This window comes from Hevea brasiliensis, chromosome 2, assembly GCF_030052815.1.
Source record: "Hevea brasiliensis isolate MT/VB/25A 57/8 chromosome 2, ASM3005281v1, whole genome shotgun sequence".
Taxonomy (NCBI): domain Eukaryota; kingdom Viridiplantae; phylum Streptophyta; class Magnoliopsida; order Malpighiales; family Euphorbiaceae; genus Hevea; species Hevea brasiliensis.
In genome coordinates, this window is record NC_079494.1 from 106636584 (window position 1) to 106658763 (window position 22180).

At 38.7% G+C, this 22180-nt stretch overlaps 1 non-coding gene across 1 annotated transcript; it reads right to left on the reverse strand.

The window, feature by feature from the left end:
• Positions 1-596: 596 nt before the first annotated feature.
• Positions 597-703, reverse strand: LOC131178131 (small nucleolar RNA R71). Its single transcript, XR_009147264.1, has one exon. It is a non-coding gene; the product is annotated as a small nucleolar RNA R71 (small nucleolar RNA).
• Positions 704-22180: the final 21477 nt, after the last annotated feature.

The following is a 22180-nucleotide window of genomic DNA, read 5'->3' on the forward strand; positions in this document are numbered from 1 at the left end:
TTACCATTTTACTTTGAGAATTTGTTTATTTTGTTTTTTAGGTACTTTATTTTATGAGAAGGACAAAAAGTGAAGAAATCAATTTATTCTTTGATCCAGAAATAGAAAAGACAGCAAGAGCTTTAAGAGCAGAATCTAAAAGGAGAAAAGCTGAAATTAAAGCTCAACAATAATAAGAAAGAGCACAAGAGCAAGAGCTGCTACAAGAAGAAATGGCCAACAACAATAACAACCATTCTGTGAAGGATCACGCCTATCCTAATATTGGGGATTTCATGCCAAGTTTCACAAGACCAAGAGTAGAAGCTAATAATTTTGAATTGAAGCCTACACTGTGTCAGATGGTACAACAATTACAATTTGGGGGAAGTCCAAGTGAAAGTCCACATGTGCATCTAGCACACTTTCTTGATATCAGTGATATGTTGAAGATAAATGGAGTTTCTGATTATGCAATTTGACTTAGATTATTTCCTTTTTCTTTGAAGGATCGAGCTAGAGAGTAGTTACATTCTTTGCCACTGGGTTCTATCACAATATGGGATGAACATTCTCAAGCATTTTTAGCTCAATATTTTCCACCAAGCAAGATAGCTAAGCTAAGAAATGAGCTGACTTCTTTTAAACCTAGAGATGATGAGAGCTTATATGAAGCATGGGAGAGGTATAAGGATTTGCAAAGGAGATGTCCACATCATGGGATTCCTAAGTTGATGCTTGTTCAACACTTTTACAATGGAGTTTCACCAGCTATTAGAAGTATAATTGATGCATCTTCTGGAGGTGATCTTATGGAGAAATCTAAAGATGAAGCTTTTTCTGCTCTAGATAAAATTGTTTACAATAACTACCAATGGAGTTGTGAGAGGAATGAGATCAAGAAACTAGCTAGTATGTTTGAGCTTGATGCTATGAATATGATTAATGCTAAGTTTGATGCTTTGACAAGGAAAATGGACAAGCTAAGCATGAAAGTAGATTCTTCAGTTGGAGGTTTTAGTAATTTAGTAGAAGTTGGAGCTGCAAATGTCAATTGTGTAGCTGATTTTTCTGCACTTAGTCAAGATTTTTCAAGTGAGCAAGTGGATTATGTGGGGAACTACAATCAAAGACCAGACGGTAACCCATTTTTTGCAAATTATGATCCAGCATGGAGAAACCACCTAAATTTCTCTTGGGGAGGTAGACAAGGACAACACTAAAATTTTTAGCAACCTTCTGGGTATCAACAACATCAGAATTTTTAGCAGAATAGAGATCCTCCTCTTGGAATTCCTAAACCTCAAAATGCACCTGCTCTATCACAACCACAACAACCTCGACCACAATAAGCACAACCAAACAAGACAGCTAGATTGGAAGCTATGATTGAGACTCTACTTGTGAGCCATCAAAGTCAACAAGATATGATTTCTCAATTAGCATCTAAAATAGATAAAATGGCAACACACAATTAGATGTTAGAGAATCAAATAGCTCAACAAGCTAGCTCTTCAAACAACAAAGCATTTAGGAAGCTCCCTAGCCAACCAGAAAATTCAAGGGAGCATTGCAAGGCTATCATATTGAAAAGTGGAAAAATATTGGATAGTGGAGATAAAAAGATTGAAGAGAAAATTGAAGAAGAGAAAAATAGAGAAGGAGATGAAAAAACTGAAGTTGAAGTTAGAATTGAAGCTGAAAAAGAGAGTTCAGTGGAAGAAAAAGGAAGTAAAGAGAGAGAAAGTATAGAGGTAGAACCTAAATATGTAGCACCTAAAGCCCACCTTTACCATTCCCACAAAGGTTCCAGAAAGTAAAGTTGGATAAACAATTTGGGAAGTTTTTAGAGGTATTAAAGGCTTTGCATGTGACTATTCTTTTCACTAATGCCTTAGCACAAATGCCTTCATATGCTAAATTTTTGAAGGAGATTTTGTCTAACAAGAAGAAGTTAGAAGAATTTGAGATTGTAGCTCTCACAAAAGAAAGCAGTGCTATTTTGCAAAATAAGCTTCCACCCAAACTGAAAGATCCTAGTAGTTTTTTCCATACCCTGTCACATTGGGGATATCAGTATAGATAAGGCTTTATGTGATCTTGGAGCCAGTGTTAGTCTAATGCCATTGTCTATCTATGAGAAGTTAAAGATTGGAGAAATGAAGCCTACCATTATTTCACTATAGTTAGCAGATAGATCTATTAAATTTTTAATTGGAGTGATTGAGAATATTCCTCTGAAAGTTGAAAAATTTTTCATACCAGTAGATTTTGTAGTATTGGAGATGGAGGAGAATGTACACATTCCTATTATTCTTGGTAGACCTTTCCTTGCTACTGCTAGAGCTGTGATTGATGTAAAAAATGGAAGGCTTACATTAGAAGTTGGAGAAGAAAAAGTTGAATTTAATTTGTTTCAAGCAATGAAAAAGAAAGATGATTCAAATTCATGCTTGAGAATTGATGTGATAGATGAAGTGGTTAGAGAAGTGCTCAAAAAGCAATATCCTGAAGATTCCTCAGAAGCTTGTTTGGTTTACAACATCAAAAAGGGGGATGAGATTGAAGAAGCTGTAGAATATGCTAAAATCTTGGAAGGAAATCCAGCTTTGCCTATGGCTAGTATTGAGAAGATTGGGGATTTGAAGCAAGATACAACTTCATCATCAATGCTTGAAAAAAATGAAGCACTGAAGGTAGAGTTGAAACCTCTTCTAACAAACCTCAGGTATGCTTTTCTTGGTCAAAATTCTACATATCCTATGATTGTTAGTGCTAAACTGAATGATTGTGAAGTTAAAAAATTATTAAGAGTTCTTAGAAAGCATAGAAGGATAATTGGTTAGACCATTGATGATATTAAAGGAATACATCCTTCTGTGTGCATGCATAGAATTTTGTTGGAAAATAATCATAAAGCCTCTAGAGAGTCACAGAGGAGATTGAATCCAAATATGAAAGAGGTTGTGAAAAAGGAAATATTGAAATTGCTTGATGCAGGTATCATTTACCCTATTTCTGATAACAATTGGGTAAGTCCAGCTCATGTTGTACCCAAAAAAGGGGGCATCACAGTAGTGAAAAATGAAAATGATGAACTAATACCTACTAGGACTATAACTGGATGGAGAATGTGTATAAACTATAAGAAGCTGAATAATGCAACTAGAAAGGACCATTTTTCATTACCATTTATAGATCAGATGCTTGAGAGATTAGCTCATCATTCTTAGTTCTGCTATTTGGATGGCTATTCAGAATTCTTTCAGATCCCTATTCACCCGGATGATCAGGATAAAACCACCTTCACATGTCCCTATGGTACCTTTGCATATCGAAGGATGCCATTTGGATTATGTAATGCCCCAGCTACATTTCAAAGATGTATGATGTCCATATTTTCTGACATGATTGAGGATATTATGGAAGTGTTTATGGATGATTTTTCTGTGTATGGTAAATCTTTCGATGAATGCTTATCTAACTTGTTTAAAGTTTTGCAGAGATGTGAAGAGTTTAATTTAGTTTTGAATTGGGAGAAGTGCCACTTTATGGTACAAGAAGGAATTGTTTTGGGAAATCTTGTGTCAAATAGGGGTATTGAGGTGGACAAAGCAAAGGTAAAAATTATTGAGAAAATGCCACCCCCGACATCTGTGAAAGGAGTGATGAGTTTCCTAGGGCATGCTGGGTTTTACAGGAGATTCATCAAGGATTTTTCTAAGATTTCTAAACCTCTTACCAATTTATTGAGTAAAGATGTGAAATTTCAATTTGATACTGATTATATGAATGCTTTTTGTAGGATAAAGGAAGCTTTGATATCTGCTCCTATTATGCAGCCACCCGATTGGTCATTACCTTTTGAGATGATGTGCGATGCTAGTGATTATGCCATTGGGACTGTTTTGGCACAAAGGAAAGATAAGAAGGTGTATGCAATATATTATGCAAGTAGGACCTTAGATGATGCTCAGATAAATAACTCGACTACAGAGAAAGAGTTTTTGGCAGTGGTATTCACAGTAGATAAATTCAGGTCCTATCTTGTGGGGTCTAAGGTAATAGTGTACACAGATCATGCAGCTATCAAGTATCTCCTTTAGAAAAAAAGAGGCCAAACTTAGGTTGATAAGGTGGGTACTACTCCTTCAAGAGTTTGACTTAGAAATTAAGGACAAGAAAGGAGTAGAAAATGTAGTAGCAGATCATTTGTCTAGATTGAGGCAAGAACAAGGAGATAATTTGGGGAAAGAGCTTTCAATAGATAATTATTTTCCTGATGAGCAGCTATTGGTAATCATGAGTGCAAAAATCCCATGGTATGCAGATTTCGTGAACTATTTAGTGTGTGGAATCCTTCCACCTAATCTGACATGGCAGCAAAAGAAGAAATTTCTTTTTGATGTGAGGGATTATGATTGGGAAAAGCCATTTTTGTTTAAGAGATGTGGAGATGGTTGATTAGAAGATGTTTAGCTGATGAGGAGATAGGAAATGTTATTAAAGATTACCATTCTTCACTTTATGGGGGTCATATGAGTGTTACAAATACTGCAGAAAAAGTTCTTCAAGTAAGATTCTTTTGGCCACATATGTTTAGAGATGTGAGAAAGTTTGTAAATGCATGTGATAGGTGTCAAAGGATGGGTAATATCTCAAAAAGAGATGAAATGCCCCTCCAAAACATATTGGAAGTGGAACTATTTGATATGTAGGGCATTGATTTTATGGGACCCTTTCCATCATCCTTTGGACACAAGCACATTTTAGTTGGAGTAGATTATGTGAGCAAATGGGTTGAAGCTGTATCATCTCCAACTAATGATGTTAGAGTTGTGATCAAATTCCTTAAGAAGTTTATTTTTACAAGATTTGGAACTCCACATGCCATTATAAGTGATGGAGGTTCTCATTTTTGCAACCATCAATTTGAGAGATTATTACAAAAATATGGAGTAAAGCACAAGGTTGCAACACCCTACCATCCACAAACTAGTGGTCAAGTGGAGATCTCAAATAGAGAGTTGAAAAGAATTCTTGAGAAAACAGTGAATAGTTCAAGGAAAGATTGGTCACTAAAGTTAGATGCTCTTTGGGCCTATAGGACAGCTTTTAAAACTCCCATTGGCACCACCCCTTTTAGATTGGTTTATGGGAAAGCTTGTCATTTACCTTTGGAGTTGGAGCACAGAGCATATTGGGCCATAAGGACACTGAATTTTGACTTAAAAACTGTAGTAGAAAAGAAAATGTTGCAATTAAATGAACTTGAGGAACTTAGATTGGATGCTTATGAAAATGCCAAGCTTTACAAGGAAAGAACTAAGAAATGACATGATAAGCATATTAGGAGGAAAGAATTTCAAGAAGGGGATGTTGTTCTCTTATATAATTCTAGGTTAAGGTTATTTTCCAAAAAATTAAAGTCAAGATGGTCAGGGCCTTACACTGTTACAAAAGTATATCCTTATGGAGCTGTGGAGATAAGGAATGAAACCTCAGGAACTTTCAAAGTTAATAAGCAGAGATTAAAGCATTATATTGTTGGAGAGCCCACACAAAAGGTTGTAGAGGTTTCATGGCTTAGTTCCCCAAGTGGGGATATTTAGGTGATTTGGAGTGGAAGGTCAAGCTTAAGACCTTAAACAAGCACTTCTTGGAAGGCAACCCAAGCGTATCCTTTTATAGTTTATTAATTTTCCATTTCTTTTCATTTTTAGTTTTTACCCCCATAAAACTCAAAAGTGACATTTGTTTATCTTTTGTAGGTCATTCATGAAGATTGGGCAAATTGACACTTGTATCAAAAAGAAAGAATTGAAAGGGAGCAAGTATAAAGCAAATTTCTGTACTTTATCCAGTCCCTGCACTTTTAAACTTGTGCTAAACTGCTGATATTGAAATCTACTTGATAACACATGTCTGACTTTGTGTCTTGTGTACATTTTTGTGAAATGTAATTTAAGTGAGGATCAATTTTGATATTTAGGACTGATGTGAGCTTTATTGGAGTGCAAAATTAGTATTTGTTGAGTTTTACCTTTTAGTGTATATATAGTTTTTTGTAGTCTGTTAGAATTTGCATGTTTTTGTTTGAGTTACTGTTAGTTTTTGTAGTCTGTTAGTTTTTGTTACTGTTCACGTTATTGTTCATGCTGCTTAAAAAGTCAATTCCTATGTCTTTTCTGCAATTTTTGAATGCTTGGGACTTGTCTCAAGTGCTACTGAAAATGTGCCTTGGGTATAAGCTTAGGAATAAGACCATTTCATTAAGTTTGCAAAAGGGTAATCACAATACATTCCTAATTTGATCTATATGCCTTTCAATTCCCTCATGGTTGTATTATGTTTGATAAGTTTATAAGAAATGATGAGCTAAAATTCTTCAATTTCATGGTGTTTATGTGTATTTGATATTTGTTGAGGGTCGTGATAACATTCCATAGCATTTGGATTGTTTTTTGTAAGTAAAATCACAATTTTTCCAAAACTTGCTGAAATTTGCTGATGATGTTGCTTACTCTAAGCTGTACCCTATGCAACTCCTGCTTAACCCTAAGCAAATTTCTGCTTGACCCTAAGTAACACCAGAATCTTTAGTTCAACAATTGCTCTGTCGCTTACCCTAAGTTGTACCCTTTGCAATCCATGCTTAACCCCAAGCATTACCCCAAGTCACTAATTGTCTGCCCTACATTTTAAAAGTCCCAAAATTTCACCACTTTTATTCCATTCTCACTCCTGATAAACCAAAGCATTCTCCTACTCCCTCCACCATCTATTCCGACTATTCTTGGGAAGTTAAAGAGATTATTTCTCTTTATTAAATGGCGAGAACTAAGATGTGGTCTACCCACAAACCCAGAAAATCCAAACATTCTACTAAATCAAAAATGGCTACTCCATTCTCACCTTCTGCTAACCCTAACCCCAGTCCCAGTCCACAGCCGCCACCATAGTCACCACCGAAAACCCCACCACTACCACAATCGCCTCCACCATCTTCACCACCACTACCCCAAAACCAAACACCCACCCTCATTCCGTTGATACCCCTCACACCACAAAATGAAGCCCCAATTGAAACACCCATTATCAAAACCCAGATTCAAGAACCGATGCCTAAACCTGCGCTAACTCAAGCCAAATCTAAAACTAAAACAAAAATGACTGTGAGTAGAACCAAAAAAGCCTCTGTTGCAAAAAGAAAACGGAACCCCTCTGTTCCTTTGGACTTCGACTCTTCACCTAGGGTTTCCTCTGAACCAGTTACTAAAAGAACAAGGTCATCATCATCAATTTCATCACCAGTGGCTCCACTCCCTGTATTTCAGTCACCCTTAGCCTTTCCCCAGCCTGCCAGTGCTCTAACAGTACCTTCAACATCTGTCGATGACATAGAGGAGGTACCTTCTCCATTACCTTGGGCTTTTAAAGACATAGATATAAAAAAAGCTTATGAGAGTTTAGCTTCTAAGCCCATTTTAATAAACAAATATATGGATGAGCAGATTTTAAAAGAATTAGGAATTTATAACTCTGTGTTTGCATATTTAGATGCTGTCAACCGGACTGAGTTTGCTAGGATTAGGGAACCAGTGTATAAAGATTTGACTTTGGAGTTTTTGAGTTCCCTAAGGTTGAATTTCAAACCTACTATCCCTGGGCATAGAGTTGTAATCTACTTTAGATGTACTGGCATTGATAGGGAGTTAGATATGGGTTCTATGAGTGCAATTTTTGGTTTTCAGGATACTGGCTATAAAAGCATTGAGTGGTAACAAACCATCTATGATCCTGTTAAATTCTAGAAAGAAATTGCACCTTATGGAGGTTATTATAGGCAGAGGATAGTAAAGGCCACTAGGATAGTGGATCCTATGTTAAAATACCTTCATAGATTTATCTCTTACGCTGTCTTAGGCAGGGGACACAATAATAGCATTGTGAGTGCTGGAGATTTATTTTTCTTGTGGTGTATCAAGGAGAGAAAACCGGTTAGCACAACCCATTTCCTAGCTACTCATTGGCACCAAACTATCACAAGACACACCATAGGTAGCAAAGATTTTGGAGGTTATATAACTGCCATAGCCAATTCATTTGGCTTTGATGCTAGTCTACATAAGCTACTGCCAGTGTCTGGTGAATCCTTTTTAGACAGCACAATGTTGCTTCACATGGATCTTTGCAAGAAGATAGGACATACTTATGTGTTGTTACAGCAGCATGCTGATGCTAGTGGTCTGCAGAACCAAGTGCTTTTGCACCAACAGAACCTATGGCAGCACCTCAAGCAGCCATTGCTCAGCAGTTTTCAACAGATATTCTGTCCCTCCTAAGATCCTTAAAATCTAAAGTAGCCAGTTTCACTGCCCAACCATCTGCTCCCTCACCTGACACCACACACATTCTTGCAACCTTGAAGGGCTTAGAAGTTAAAATTGATGTTCTGGGTCAGCAGCAGGTCACCCAGTAGAAGAGGCTAGAAAAGAAGCTTAGAAAGAGATTTTCATCTCTTAAAAAGAAGCAAAAGCAACAGCAATTTCAAATGTTGGAGCTCTATAACAAATTCTTTCAATCTTTCAACAATTTATATCATTGGGGCCAAGACATACTCTAGCAAATGAAGGACCTCATAGAAAACTTGAAGACTACCTCTGAAGCTTCAGATCACAATGAAACTACTGCAGAACCTGAAGCAGACCCTGATGTAGCAACAAAGACTTGACAGCAATAGCAGTAGCAGCAGTTTCTTTAGTTTAACAAGTTTCTATTTCTATATTTGTTTCTATGTTTGTTCCAGACTTTGGTTTCATTTTGTCATTGTTTGTTAAACTTCAAACTTTGGTAACAATTGTGATTTATCTTATTTTATGGTTGTGCTCGCACTCACACATTTTCTTTAGCTTATTCTCTCTTGTTTTACTATCCCATGTGTTTTTGCAGTTGTGAATCTAGTTATTTTCTGAATGCTCCTATTTTACACCTTAGTACACATTATCTTTGCACTTTCTCCTTTATTCAGTTCTAATTTTGTGGATATTAATGAGTGGCATAGTTTACCTTCAGTCAAATCTGTTTAATTTCATCATGAGGTACTAAATCACTTGCAGTTCTTTTTATTTTTAACATATTCTCAGTGCTTAAGATCTCGCTTAACCTTATGCAAACCTCGCTTAGCCTTAAGCAACATCTTACGCAACTTTTTAAGCATTGTAAATTCATACATTTGGGATATTTTTTCACATTTTTCTCTCTAAAGCTTCATTGTTAATATCATTTTGAGCTAATTTTGGAATTCATGAGCTTATATTAATTTAATCCCAAATTGTATATATTTCATTAATTGATTAGTTCACACAATTTTACCCATCTTTGCATTCATTTTAGACATTGAGGATAATGTTTCATTTTAGTTTGGGGGTGAGGGCAAAATTCTTGCAAAATTAAAAAATTTTCTTTAAAATTTTTATTCATTCATTTATTGCATTTCATTCATTCATATATAGATAATCCATACACTTATACATATACCACACACATGTCTATACTCATACACATACATTTGCATATAGTTTTCATATAGATTACACTTAGTTTTAATTTAATTTATGCATTCATTTTAGGATCATGCATATTATAAAAATAAATTTTTACCTTATCCTTAGAGGATTGAGAATTACTTTGAAGAGCAATTAAACTTACTTTTAGAAGAGTTTGATGAATTGAAACTTCTAGATAGGTGCAAAGTTATTAGATTCTTGCTTTAGTTTATATTTTCTTAGCCAAGGGCCAGCCAATCAATTGCGTTGACTTTGAGTGCCTAGAGAAAACTCTAGGGTGAGAAGTAGCTAATTGATGTCTCGCCAATCCTAGAATAATCTTTCTAAACCTTTCAAGGTGAAATCATAGCATGCACTTGAGAAAGAAATGATCTAGGCATTCTTTGAATTTTAAACCCATATTTTAGCCTTAGCCAACCTCACTTCAAAATTTCTCTTTGGAACCAATTTGAGCCTACATTTATCCCTTTTATTTCTTTGAAACCCACATTAATGCCTAGCCATAACCCCAAACACTTACCTACCCTCCATAAAAATAATTCTTTAAGTGATAGATACACTTCAAAAATAAAATAAAATAAATATAAAAATTATAAAAATAAAAAGAAAAAAAATTTAATAATTAGTTGGGAGAAGTGACTAAAGTAAAAAGGCTAGCAAATTCAATTATGGTATGTAAAGTAATTCACCACCCAAGTACACAAAGAAATGAGTTTAGGGGTGAATTGAATGGGACAATTGTAATTCAAAGTCAATGTTTTTTATGTAGTCCCTCTAAAAGCTTCAAAATTATATGCTAGCATTGGTGAATAGTTGTAAACTTCCTTCTCCCATTTGATTCAAAAAAAAATTTTGTGTGTCTTAATCTTTTAATAATTTGATTATTCTCATATTTTTTTACCTTTATCCTTTCCTTGTTAGCCACATTATCACCCCCTTAGCCCCATTACAACCCTTGAAAGTCCTTTTGATCTTTTGATGGTGTTTTGCTACATTAGTGGAGATTGGAATAGGAGAATTGCCTATGGGATTGGGATATCATTAATCCATTCATTTACTTCCATCATTATTTGAGACACTTTAGTTTATGGATTACTCTCTAGTCTATTTAGGCATGATTATTCTTTGTGATTGATTAGTTTGGGCTTGATGATATGGATAATTAACCCAAGGCTAAGTGGTGATAACTTTGGTAAGGATTGAATTCTTTGTACCTTGAAAGTGGGTATATGGTTTGTTGGTGGCTAAAAGTAAGCTTGAGAGTTTGGATAAGTAATTTTCATAAATTTAAAGTAAGGTACCCCAAATTGCGTTAATTGTTTTTAATTTGCTTGAGGACAAGCAAAGGTTTGAGTTTGGGGGAATTTGTTACACTCATTTCATATAGGTATTTTAGGGTAGTTTTTCATCCATTTTGCCCTTATATTTTAGTATATTTTATATTTTTAGCTTTATTTTAGTTTATTTGTTAACTTTAGATACTTTATAATTGATTTTTGTAATTTTGTTGTTTTTGATAGATTTTTGTGGCAAATCGAAGGTCAATGAGTGCATTAGGAAGTGATTTGAAGAAATTTGGAGTCCCTTAAGCATGGAGGAAAGTTAAAGAAATCAAGCTTTAAAAGATCAAGTTAGCCGAAATTTGCTTGACAATTTACTTATGATGTTGCTTAGGGTATGTCATATTGTTTAACCTTAAGCCTATTCAAGCTGAAAGTCAAGCATGGATTAAATTCTACACATTTAAGCTTTTACTCTAATACCCTGCCGAGAATTGCTTGAGATCCTGCTTAGGGTAAGCAGCAGTGCTTAAGGTGCAGCACAGGTCAAGCTGGAAGTCAAGCATGAGCAGAAAAGTCCATTTTACTCCAAGTCTGTCGAGATTTGCTGAAAGTCTACTTAACCTTAAGCAGACTGTAACACCCTCACTATAGCAATTCCGTATATTTTACTGTTCCGGTTACCAGTGTTGGTCCGGATAGTTAGAACGTATGGAAAAATATTTAAACTAAAGTGAGGAATCATAATTAACTCAAATATTAATAAGAAAAATTTAGGAAAAATTTTAGAAATAAAATACAACCAAGTTAAATGAGCCGGTGCCCTAGTGATGGGTAACCTTATGAATAATTTTTGGGACTCCAGAGAAGAGTCATTGAGGTTTCTATGGCATTACAATGCCAAAAAAATGCTTAGAAAAATTTTTTAATCGGTACAGACAATTTTGGTCTGTTAAACCAAACGGAGGGCATTTTAGTCATTTCGTCTTCAAAGATGATTTTTGGCCGACTTGTCCAGTTAAGTAAATAATTATCCTGACACAAAATGTGAATAAATATTGCTAAAAATTAAATTGAAAATGAGTAAAAAGAAAGGAGAAAAGAAAATGAAAATTTAAGTGGAATTATTACCTAAGCAATGATGTCATAATGCATGAATTAAAAATTACAACAAATAAAATTCAAACTAATGGGAAATTGCCAAGCTAATTAAAAGGATAAAGCCTCATTAAATTGAAAAAAAGAAATAAAAGAACTTCAGATTGTCTTCCCCAAACCAGCCGGTTGCCATTCCCCTTTATCCATTGAAGATGTTTCCTCACCTCTTCTAAACCTTGATTCTACTCCACTAAACCTTAAGTCCACTTCAACAAAACTTGTCTATACAACTTGGCAAAGTGTTTGGCTGCCAAGAAAAGCTAAGAAATTGAAGTTTGTGAAGGGAGAAATTCAGCTCCAACAAGGTTAGTGTCCAACTCTTACCATTTTTGGTTTAGTTCATGTTTAATGGCATGAATTGTGTAGGAATTATATAACTCAACTCAACTACTCAACTAAGCCTTTATCCCAAAAATTTGGAGTCGGCTATATGGATTCGCTTTCTCCACTCTAAACGATTTTGGGTTAAATCCTCAAAAATGTGTAATGCTTCTAGGTCATGTTGTACTACTCTCCTCCAAGACAATTAGGTCTACCCCTTTTTTTCTTTCCATCCTCTAACCTAATGTGCTCTACTTGTCTAACTGGAGCCTCCGTATGTCTACGCTTTACATGACCAAACCACCTCAATCTCCCTTCCCTCAACTTATCTTCAATTGGCACCACTCCTACCTTTTCTTTAATACTTTCATTACAGACTTTATCTAATCTAGTATGGCCACTCATCTACCTTAACATTCTCATCTCTGCAACTCTTATCTTAGACGCATACGACTCTTTCAGTGCCCAATACTCACTACCATATAACATAGCCGGTCGTATGGATGTACGGTAAAATTTTCCTTTCAACTTATTGGAAATCTTATGATCACATAAAATCGCCCAAATAATGTAATCCGATCTTTTGAGATCGCCCAACTGATGTAATCCGATCTTTTGAAATGAAATGAAATTTTATTTAAACATCTTGTTTCATTATCGCACTATTTTCTAATCTCTAATAAGTGCATCCGATCTGGTCGCTATTTGTCGATCCCTGAGTTTGAAATTTAACTTTAGTAATCCGATCTCATTTGTTTGAATTTATTGTTGTGTTTCTGGAACCTTCCGCGACGTGTCAGAAAAGTGAGCCGATTCCGCTAACCGATGCACAACTTGGGACTTTGTGAGCATTAAATGCTCAAATGGGTATAAATAGGGGGAGGGTTAATCAGTTGCTCCCTTATGTCACTTTCAGCACTTTGCTAGCAGTTTTAACATTCTCCCATTTCTTCAAGTATTTTCGACACCAATCACATTCCGATAAGGATTTTGATTCTTTTTTTAGTTAAACTTCTTTTGTTTTTCTTGGAAATGACCAGCGTCGAGTGTCAACACCATATTTTGGCCAATCCCTGAAATCAATAAACTTTAAAGCCGATCCCCAACGCATAGTCTCCCTTTGCCAACTAACCACATTTTCGATCTCTCCTCAAAAGGAATCTAATTAACACTAAGTCCCCATATCATTTAAAGCCTCACCGATCTCTCAAACCAATTGTCAAGTCCCCTGATCAGTCAATTATATTTCCGATCTTTCTTGTCAAACGAGATTGAACCAACATTAGGCCTTCGTGCTACCAGTCCTATTGCCGATCTCTCATTTAAAAAGTTTGGGAATAATAAAGTTAAGGTTTCGATCCGGTTTAATGATAATCCCGATCTTAAGTGTTCAAGTCAAATTTTCAATTTTAATCAAGTCCCGTTTAGCGTTGGTTCTCAGCCGATCTCATGCTTATTGTGTTTTTTGACCTCTTACACTTAGATTAATAATCACTTTTAGTTGTTGTTTTAATATGCTCAGACAATCAAGTGCTTATGCAATTTAGAGACTTTTCGATCACATCCAATCATTGAACAAAAAGGGAACTTTCATTTCATTTCAAGTTTATACAAGTCATTCGGCTGGAGGATCACCCCCAGCTTGATCTACATTTTGTTCGCTTCCTCTCTCACCCTCAGCCTCCTCCTCACTATCCTCACCTTCGTCCTGGGGAGCCAGATCTACCATCCAAGAGAAGTCCTCCTCGGGATATCGCTTCTTGAGCTCGGCTAAGAGATCCTTATAAGCGTTCACATAAGCGCCGGCCTCCCTTGTCACCTCCTCTTCTTCTTTTGCTTTGAGCTCCTCAGTGAGGTGAGCAACTTCACCGGCTTGGAGGGCCCGAACTTCTTCAAGGACATGAGCTCGCTCAGCCAGAACTTGAGCTTGCTCGGCCAGCTTATCCTCGTAGAACTTCATTCGCCCCTCAATTTTAGATATGTAGTTCTGAGCGGATGAAAGTTGGGATCGGAGGGAAGCCACTTCGTGACCCATCTTCTCCACCTCCTTACTCAGACGGTGAGCCTTCTCCCGGACTATGTGCTGGTTCACCAAACTCTCCACGTTCAGGCTCATTGTCCGGGTCAGGATGTCATCAAGATTGTTCGGGGATAACCTATCCCGATCCTCTTGAAGGCAGATCGAGGCCCCGAAGACCTTGGCCAAGCCCAGATTTTCCCGAACAGTCCGGTTCTTCTCCAGCAAGTGGATCAGAACTTGAGTGCCACGGGAAAGGGTCCTCACAGGAGGTTGGGAAGGACCCCCTTTCGCACTCGAAGCGACTAGAGGAGGTGGAGGCGGCTCTTCTTGGCGAGGAGGAGACCGGACCACTTCTATGACCGGCGGTCCCGAGGGTTGAGACGAGCCTCCCTGCATCTCTCCGGGATCATGACTAGGCGTTTGAAGCAGCTCGGAATGCTTCATCTCCCGCACTTTCTGAGAGACCTCCCTCTTTCGCTTTCGGCTCTCCTTGGAAGCCTCGCCGCTTGCCATACCTGCATAAAGAAGAGGTCAGTGAGATCGCTAAGGCCCAAAGATCAGAGATATAGAAAATACCGATGCCAAGGTCAGAGAGTTGAAGGCTGCGATCTTCGCTAGTGATCAACTCCATTGTCCAGTGATGCAGTTCGGCTGTCACTGCATCCAAACAAGAGAACTTCTCTCTGGCTGCCTAAGCTTTCAGTTCTATCACCATCAGGCCTTCTTCCCTATTCAGGGTGATGCACTTCGGAAGTAAGGGGCCCTAGTGCAGCCAGCTGCGAGGGAAGCCCTCAAAGCCATTCGGAATTTTGCTCCTCAGAATAAAGAAGCGATTCTTCCAATTCTTCAGGGAGGAGGGCAGATCGATAAAGAGCCCACAATGAGGTATCACCTGAAAGAACCAATACTCGTCGTCCTTTCGACGAGTCAGCCTATGTAGTTCGGCGAACACCTTAGCTATAGGGCTGAGTCCTTTGGTTCGGCAAAGGCCTCTAAAGGCTACCAGGATCCGCCATGAGTTAAGGTGAACTTGGGCTATGCACACTTGGTGAAATTTTAGAACTTCCTTGAAGAAGTCATCGAGGGGGAACCGCAGCCCGGCCTTTAATTGTTCTTCGTATACCATGATCATATCGTTCTCCTCGAAGAAGTGATCGGCACGAAGATCGCCATGACACTTAATCAGCTCGTATGAATCGGGCCGAATGTTATACTCTTGGCTGAACGACTGCAGGTCGATTTCTTGAAGGATTGATGGTAGCTCGTCCATGGGAAGATTTTCTCTCCCTGAAGAATGTACATGCCTTGATGGTGCTGCTTGCTCTCGACCTGGAACAGAGGCCCTAAGAGGTTCAGGTCACACACTTGGTCCGACCACCTCCACTTCATCAGACGACCACGAGATCTGAACGGAAGGGGGGCTTGCCGCTCTCTGACCCTCGGCGCCGCTCATTTTCAAAGGAAATAGAGAATTTAAACTAAAAGAAGGATCAAAACCCTTACCGGAGCTTGATCTGTGTCGAAAGAACTTGAAAAATCGAGAGAATTTTGGAATCGTTCGCGGGATGCTGAAAATGACATAAGAGAGCATCTGGCTGACCCATCCCCTATTTATACCCGTCTGAGCATTTATTGCTCACAGTGTTCCAGGCAGTGCATCGGTTAGCGGGATTCGCTAGCTTTTTCTGACACGTCTCACGAATATTCCAGAAATTCCATAATAAAAGAGATCGGCTAGTTACAGATCGGTGAATTAAGGAGGATCTGTTAAGGGTTGTTCAGTTAGGAATCGGATTGGATAAACACATCAGAGATCTGAAAATAGTCAATGCAATAATAATAAAAATGATAGTTGTCAAAATAAAATTTTATTTCCGAAAAGGTCGGATTACATCATTTGGGCGATCTCTAGAGATCGGATTACATTAAAAGTTGAATTACATCATTTGGGCGATCTCTAGAGATCGGATTACATTAAAGGTCTGATTACATCATAGGGGCGATCTCTAGAGATCGGCAGTACATCCCATCTAATAAAGACCTATGTCAAAGCCTAATCAAAAGATGTGTTAGGCCAGCCATCGACATCAATCAGATGTACAGCTCAGATGGGGGGATTATGACTCTCATGAGGATGAGAGAGGTCATCATCAATGTTATTCCTCGGAACTGAGCTGCTGTCGGGACACCCAATGTGGTGAGAAGCCGAATGAACTTCAAGGAGCAGTCACCAATTTAAGGAGAATATTAGCAGTCTTCTTGCCCGAAATCAGTTCGCCGATTATATCTGTAGAACGATTCGAGATCGACACGATCGAAGTCCTCGATCTAGGTCGGCAAATTAGTCTGGTCCTCTCATTATCATCAGGTGAGGGTATCATAATTTCCCAATCACCGGGATCATAAATTTTCAGTCGGGGAATAAAAAGGACAATCGGAAAAAGATCAAAGGCCACTATCATGGCCGGGACTATTACTGGAGCAGTTAGAACAGGAAATGTGAGAAGGAGGAGGAGAAAATCAAATGCAGAGGGCTTTCCCATTGAAGGTATATATATAGGAAAACCTGAGCATTTATTGCGAGCAGAAAACGAAGCAGACGACTCGGAAATCGAAGGAATAAATGCTTTGACTGAACCGGACCCGGATGAAGGAGAAGATCGGAGTTGGAGAGGTTGGAAGAGGGGAGCCCGGCATGAGAGAGCAGAAAAGGATTGTGTAAGAAAGATCGGAAGGGAGGGGAGGTCGGAAACAAAGGGAATAAGACAACTTCCGCTAACTATCGTCATAATCAGAGCCGAGGTAGTTAAAGCGTTGCAGACGAAATCTCCACCGCACTCCCCAGAATCGCCCGCATTACTGACATGTGCCAGAGTATGTCATGACAGTGCTGTACATCCTAATTTCCACCGTTGATCTTACTTGTAAGGACGAGCCCGGAGCCCTTGGATCAAAGAAGAAGACGACAAGACCAGCGCCTTTCACTCCCAGCCCTCGGATCGCCCTTGACAAGAAAATTTTGGGCCGTCAGATTAGAAGAGAGAAAGGACAAATATTCTGAAAGGGATCTCAGCCATTCGTTCTGATTCTCTTTAATTCTCGAGCCTCAGATCATGTCCTTTAAAATCCTAACCTTCCATCTCCCTCAAAATAAATCCTGACCCTTCATGGAGAGCACCCGGTTCTTATAAATACCTGCATGAAAACTGTTCAAAGGGGGACGGAAAAAAAAGGTGGTGACTATAGCAGAAGGACTCTGAAACTTAATTCAGTTCGTTACTCTGCTATTTTTAAGCTTTCATAAGAAAAACTTTAGAAACCAGTTTCCTGAAGTGTTTTCTTGCAAAGGGATTTTTGAATACTGAAACTCTCCATTTTCAGTTCGTTCATTATCCTGTAACACTCTCACTTTCAGTTCTTAGTTATCTTTATTTCCATTCCCGTTGTCCAAGCTCAACTTCATTCAAACTCGATTATTATTTTGACCTGACTACATTTTAGCGAAGTATCCTTCATTTCAAGGCGAACCTTAGCCTTCAAGCTACCAGCCCGCAGTCCTATTACGTTTTGTGATTCCGTAGGTAGTTCAATAGATTTGGCTCCTTACAGGTGAGTGCTTATATCGCTGCTTTATCAAGTGCTCATTTTATTTTACGTATTTCCTGTGTTTTTTTTATGTTTGTAATCTTCACCAAGTTTATATTGCGTTAAAAAAGCGCGAAGAAGGTTATTCTCGAGTTTACTTCTTTGTTAATCAGTCCATTCTTTTCATTAATCTTTGTTACTTCTAAATGCAAGAGTTCTAGCCCCAAGTAGCGTATAAGTAGTTGGATAAAATGTAGGTAATTGTATCTTAGGCGTTTCTTTAAATAATAAAAGGTCTGAATAATAAGTCAGGAAAATAGTAAAGTTGAATCACTAGATTAATACAGAAGACGATTGGGTAAGACGTCATAAGGCAAAATAAAACCAAATCTCAGATAAATAAATGGAACAGATCGGGTATCGCCTGTCAAAAGGTATTGGTAAGGCGACCACATAGGAGGTCGGTAAAATTTGGTCTGTACCCCTTGTCAAGTCATGGGGTACCAATAAGTTAAAAGAAGCCTTATTCAGATCCTCGGCATCTTTGAATGCCAGAATCCTTAGCCTAAGGCTCTCACGATATGTAAGATTTCAAGAGGTCGAAAAAGTCCTTATCCGATTCCCCTTCAAGTAAAAGAAATCTGAGGAGAGTTCTTATCCGATTCTCAAGCCTAAAAATTCTAATAAATATTTAAAAGAGATCGGAGGAGAGTTCTTATCCGATTCTCAATCTAAAAAATTTTAACAAATATCCAAAAGAAATCGGAGGAGAGTTGTTATCCGATTCTCAATCTAAAAATTCTAATAAATATTTAAAAGAGATCGGAGGAGAGTTCTTATCCGATTCTCAATCTAAAAATTTTAACAAATATTCAAAAGAGATCGGAAGAGAGTTCTTATCCGATTCTCAACCAAAAATTTTTATACATATCCAAAAGAGATCGGAGGAGAGTTCTTATCTGATTCTCAATCTAAAAATTCTAATAAATATTCAAAGGAGATCGGAGGAGAGTTCTTATCCGATTCTCAACCAAAAATTCTAACAAATATTTAAAAGAGATCGGAGGAGAGTTCTTATCCGATCTCCAATCGAAATTTTAATCTAAAAGAGATCAGAAGAAAGTTCTTATCCAATTCTCAAATCGAATTCTAACAAATATGCAAAGTAATCCCACAAACAAAAATCGCAACACAACACCAATTCACTAAGGTTGTCTCATTTACTTATGTATCTGGGTAATCCGAATTAGTGAAAAATCAAATATTCCTTTTATCAAAAGGATTAACATTTCCATTCGAACCCCTCTAACTATCGATTCTAATTTATAAAGAGCGTAAGGTTAAATCTGCTCACCCTTATTGAGGGACGAGGTGGGGTGCCTAACACCTTCCCCACCCGTTTACGGACCCCGAACCTAGAATCTCTGTATTTGAAGTGGTTTCATTTTAATTTGCATTTCACAAATGGTTTTCTTTAATTTCCCTTAAAATTAAAGTGGCGACTCCTCACTCTTTCCCACTTCGGTGAGGGTTCGTCCAGGCGACCGCAAAACACCTTGCGACATCAAGGGTCAGAGAGCTGCGATCCTGCCTTCTGTCCATGTTTCATGGACCTCGGAAGAGGGCGACGTAATTAGATCAGGTGGTTAAACCAGCACGACCCTCGTTACGTGGCGGTCATTGCCCGACCAGGCGAGGGCCTCTTCGGAAGAAAACTTGCCAGTGGACGAATTGCCTTCGGTCCTGAGGGAAACCGATCTTTAATCTATAAGTTAGGAGTACAATCTGTGGATCGACTCCTTTAAACTGATCAAATGCCATGGAGAATATCAGGCCGATCACTTCTTCAATTAGAGCGATCTCATCATGGTGTATGAAGAGCAACTGAAGGCCGGGCTCCATGTTCCTTTGGACGAATTTTACAAAGCTATCCTAAAATTCCACCACGTCTCGGTAGCTCAAGTGCATCCAAACTCCTGGCGAACTCTAATAGCTTTCCTGGGCCTTTACAGAGCTAAGGGACTGGAACCCACGGCTAAAGTCTTTGCCGAACTACATAGGCTCACTCGAAGGAAGGATGATGAGTTCTGGTTCTTTCAGGCTAAGCCTAACTATTCTCTCTTTACCAATCTCCCTTCTTCATTAAAGAATTAGAAGAACCAGTTCTTCATTTTGAGGAGTAAGATTCGGAATGGCTTTGAGGGCATCCCACGGAGTTGGCAACACCTGGCTGCTCCGATCCCCAAAAATATTGCCTTAAGTAAGGACGAAGACGCCGTAGTGAAAGAGTTAAAGTCTCAGGCGTCCACCCAGAAATTCTCATGCTTAGACACAGTGATGGCCGAATTGAAGTATTGGATGATGCGGCTGATCACTGACGAAGAATAAGAGCTTCAGCTCTCTGACCTTGGCCCTGGTACTACCCATATCTCTGGTCTTTAAATCTTAGCGAACTCACTGACTTCTTTTTTATGCAGGTATGGCGGGCGGCGATGCTTCCAAGGAGAGCCGCAAGCGAAAGAGTGAGGTCTCCAGAAAAGTGAGGGCGATGAAGGGGGCCTCCATTGCTGATGCTCAGACCCCTCGTCATGAATCAGTAGAGGTGCCGAGCTCTCCTCCCCGATCTCAGGAGCAACCAATCCCTGAGGTAGAGGTCATCGCTCCTGCTCCTCAGTAAATCGCCCCTCCTCCTCCGATCTCTTCCAATGAGGAAGGGGAGTCTTCCGGTCCCACGGTCAGGACGCTTTCCTGGGGTGCTCAACTCCTAATCCAATCGCTGGAAAGGAACCGCTCTACTAGAGGGAATCCCGGCCTGGCCAAAGTCATGGGAGCTTCCATTTAATTCCAAGAAGATAGGAATAGGTTGGCAGAGGAGAGCTTTATGATATCTTAGCTCAGATAATGAGCTTAGGCTTAGAGGCCATTGCAAACCAGCACATACTTAGAGAGAAAGCCCATGGCTTGAAGAAAGAGATCCTTAAGGCGGTCCAAGATGCCTTCGCTGCACAAGCTCAGCTCTCCTTTGCTAATGACTACATCGCCAAAATGGAAGATAAGATGAAACATTATGAGGAGAGGATAGCATAAGTGGAACGAGAACTTGAAGACTCTCAAGCTGGTTGGTCTGTCGATCTCCCTCGTTATGCTAAAGACCTTCAGGCGAAGGAGGAAGAGCTCCGAGCCAAGGATGAGGAGCTCCAAGCTAAGGAAGAGGAGAGCACCACAAAGGAGGCCGGGGCTTATGTGAACGCCCATAATGACCTTCTGGCCGAGCTGAGGAAGCAGTATCCTGAAGAGGACTTTTCCTGGATGAATGAGCTCGCCCTAAAGGCCGAAGATGAGAGCAATGAGGAGCCCGAGAGAGAGAAAGAAAATGAGAGAAACGACAATGTACTTGGAGAACAGGCTGGGGAAGACCCTCCAGCCAAATGACTTGTAAATTTTATCTTGAGATGCAATGAAGTCCTTTTTGTTCAATTTTTTTGATGAGATCAGAAAGTGTCCAAATTGTATGAGTACTTAATTGTTTTGAACGTGTTGGACAGTAAACTTAAAAGCAACCATTAAGCTAAGTATAAGAGGTCAGAAAAACATTGTAAGCATGAGATCGAACTAAGCCATGACCCAAACACCGGGTAGAACTTTAGAACATTAGAATTGGAAAGACTTGATTCAAATTCTTAATATCGGAATCATCATTAAATCGGACAGACACCTTAACTTTATTTTAAGGAATGTCTGGGACATACAAGTGAGGAACCCGATTCTAGCATTAGATAAATGACTTTCCACAATATTTGTAAAGAGAGATCGGGAGGCAAGACTGGATGGTAGGGAGACTTGAAATTGGTTCGAAGCCCTCTGATAAGAGATCAAAAAACAATCAACTAAGTGTAGGGTCAGTTTATTTCATGATCGAGCAATCAATGTGTTTGAAAAAGTCATTTGTGATCGAAAGGCGTCGGCTGGGAATCGATTTTGAAGTCCCTTGACCTCAGTGATCGGCCAAAATATGGTGTCGACAGCTACCCCTCTTTACATAATTTCTATTGAAGGGAATAAAATTTTCCCATATAGGAATTATGTAAAGATTCAGACCCATATTTTGGGCGAACGGGGTATGAAAAATTAAAATGCTGAGAATTAAAATTTGACTTGGAAGTTAAAAGCTGGAAACTAAAATCAACTTAGATCAAGGAACCAGAGGTTAATGACAGGACTTTCAATGCAAGAAATTAAAATCAACTTGGATCAAGGAATCAGAGGTT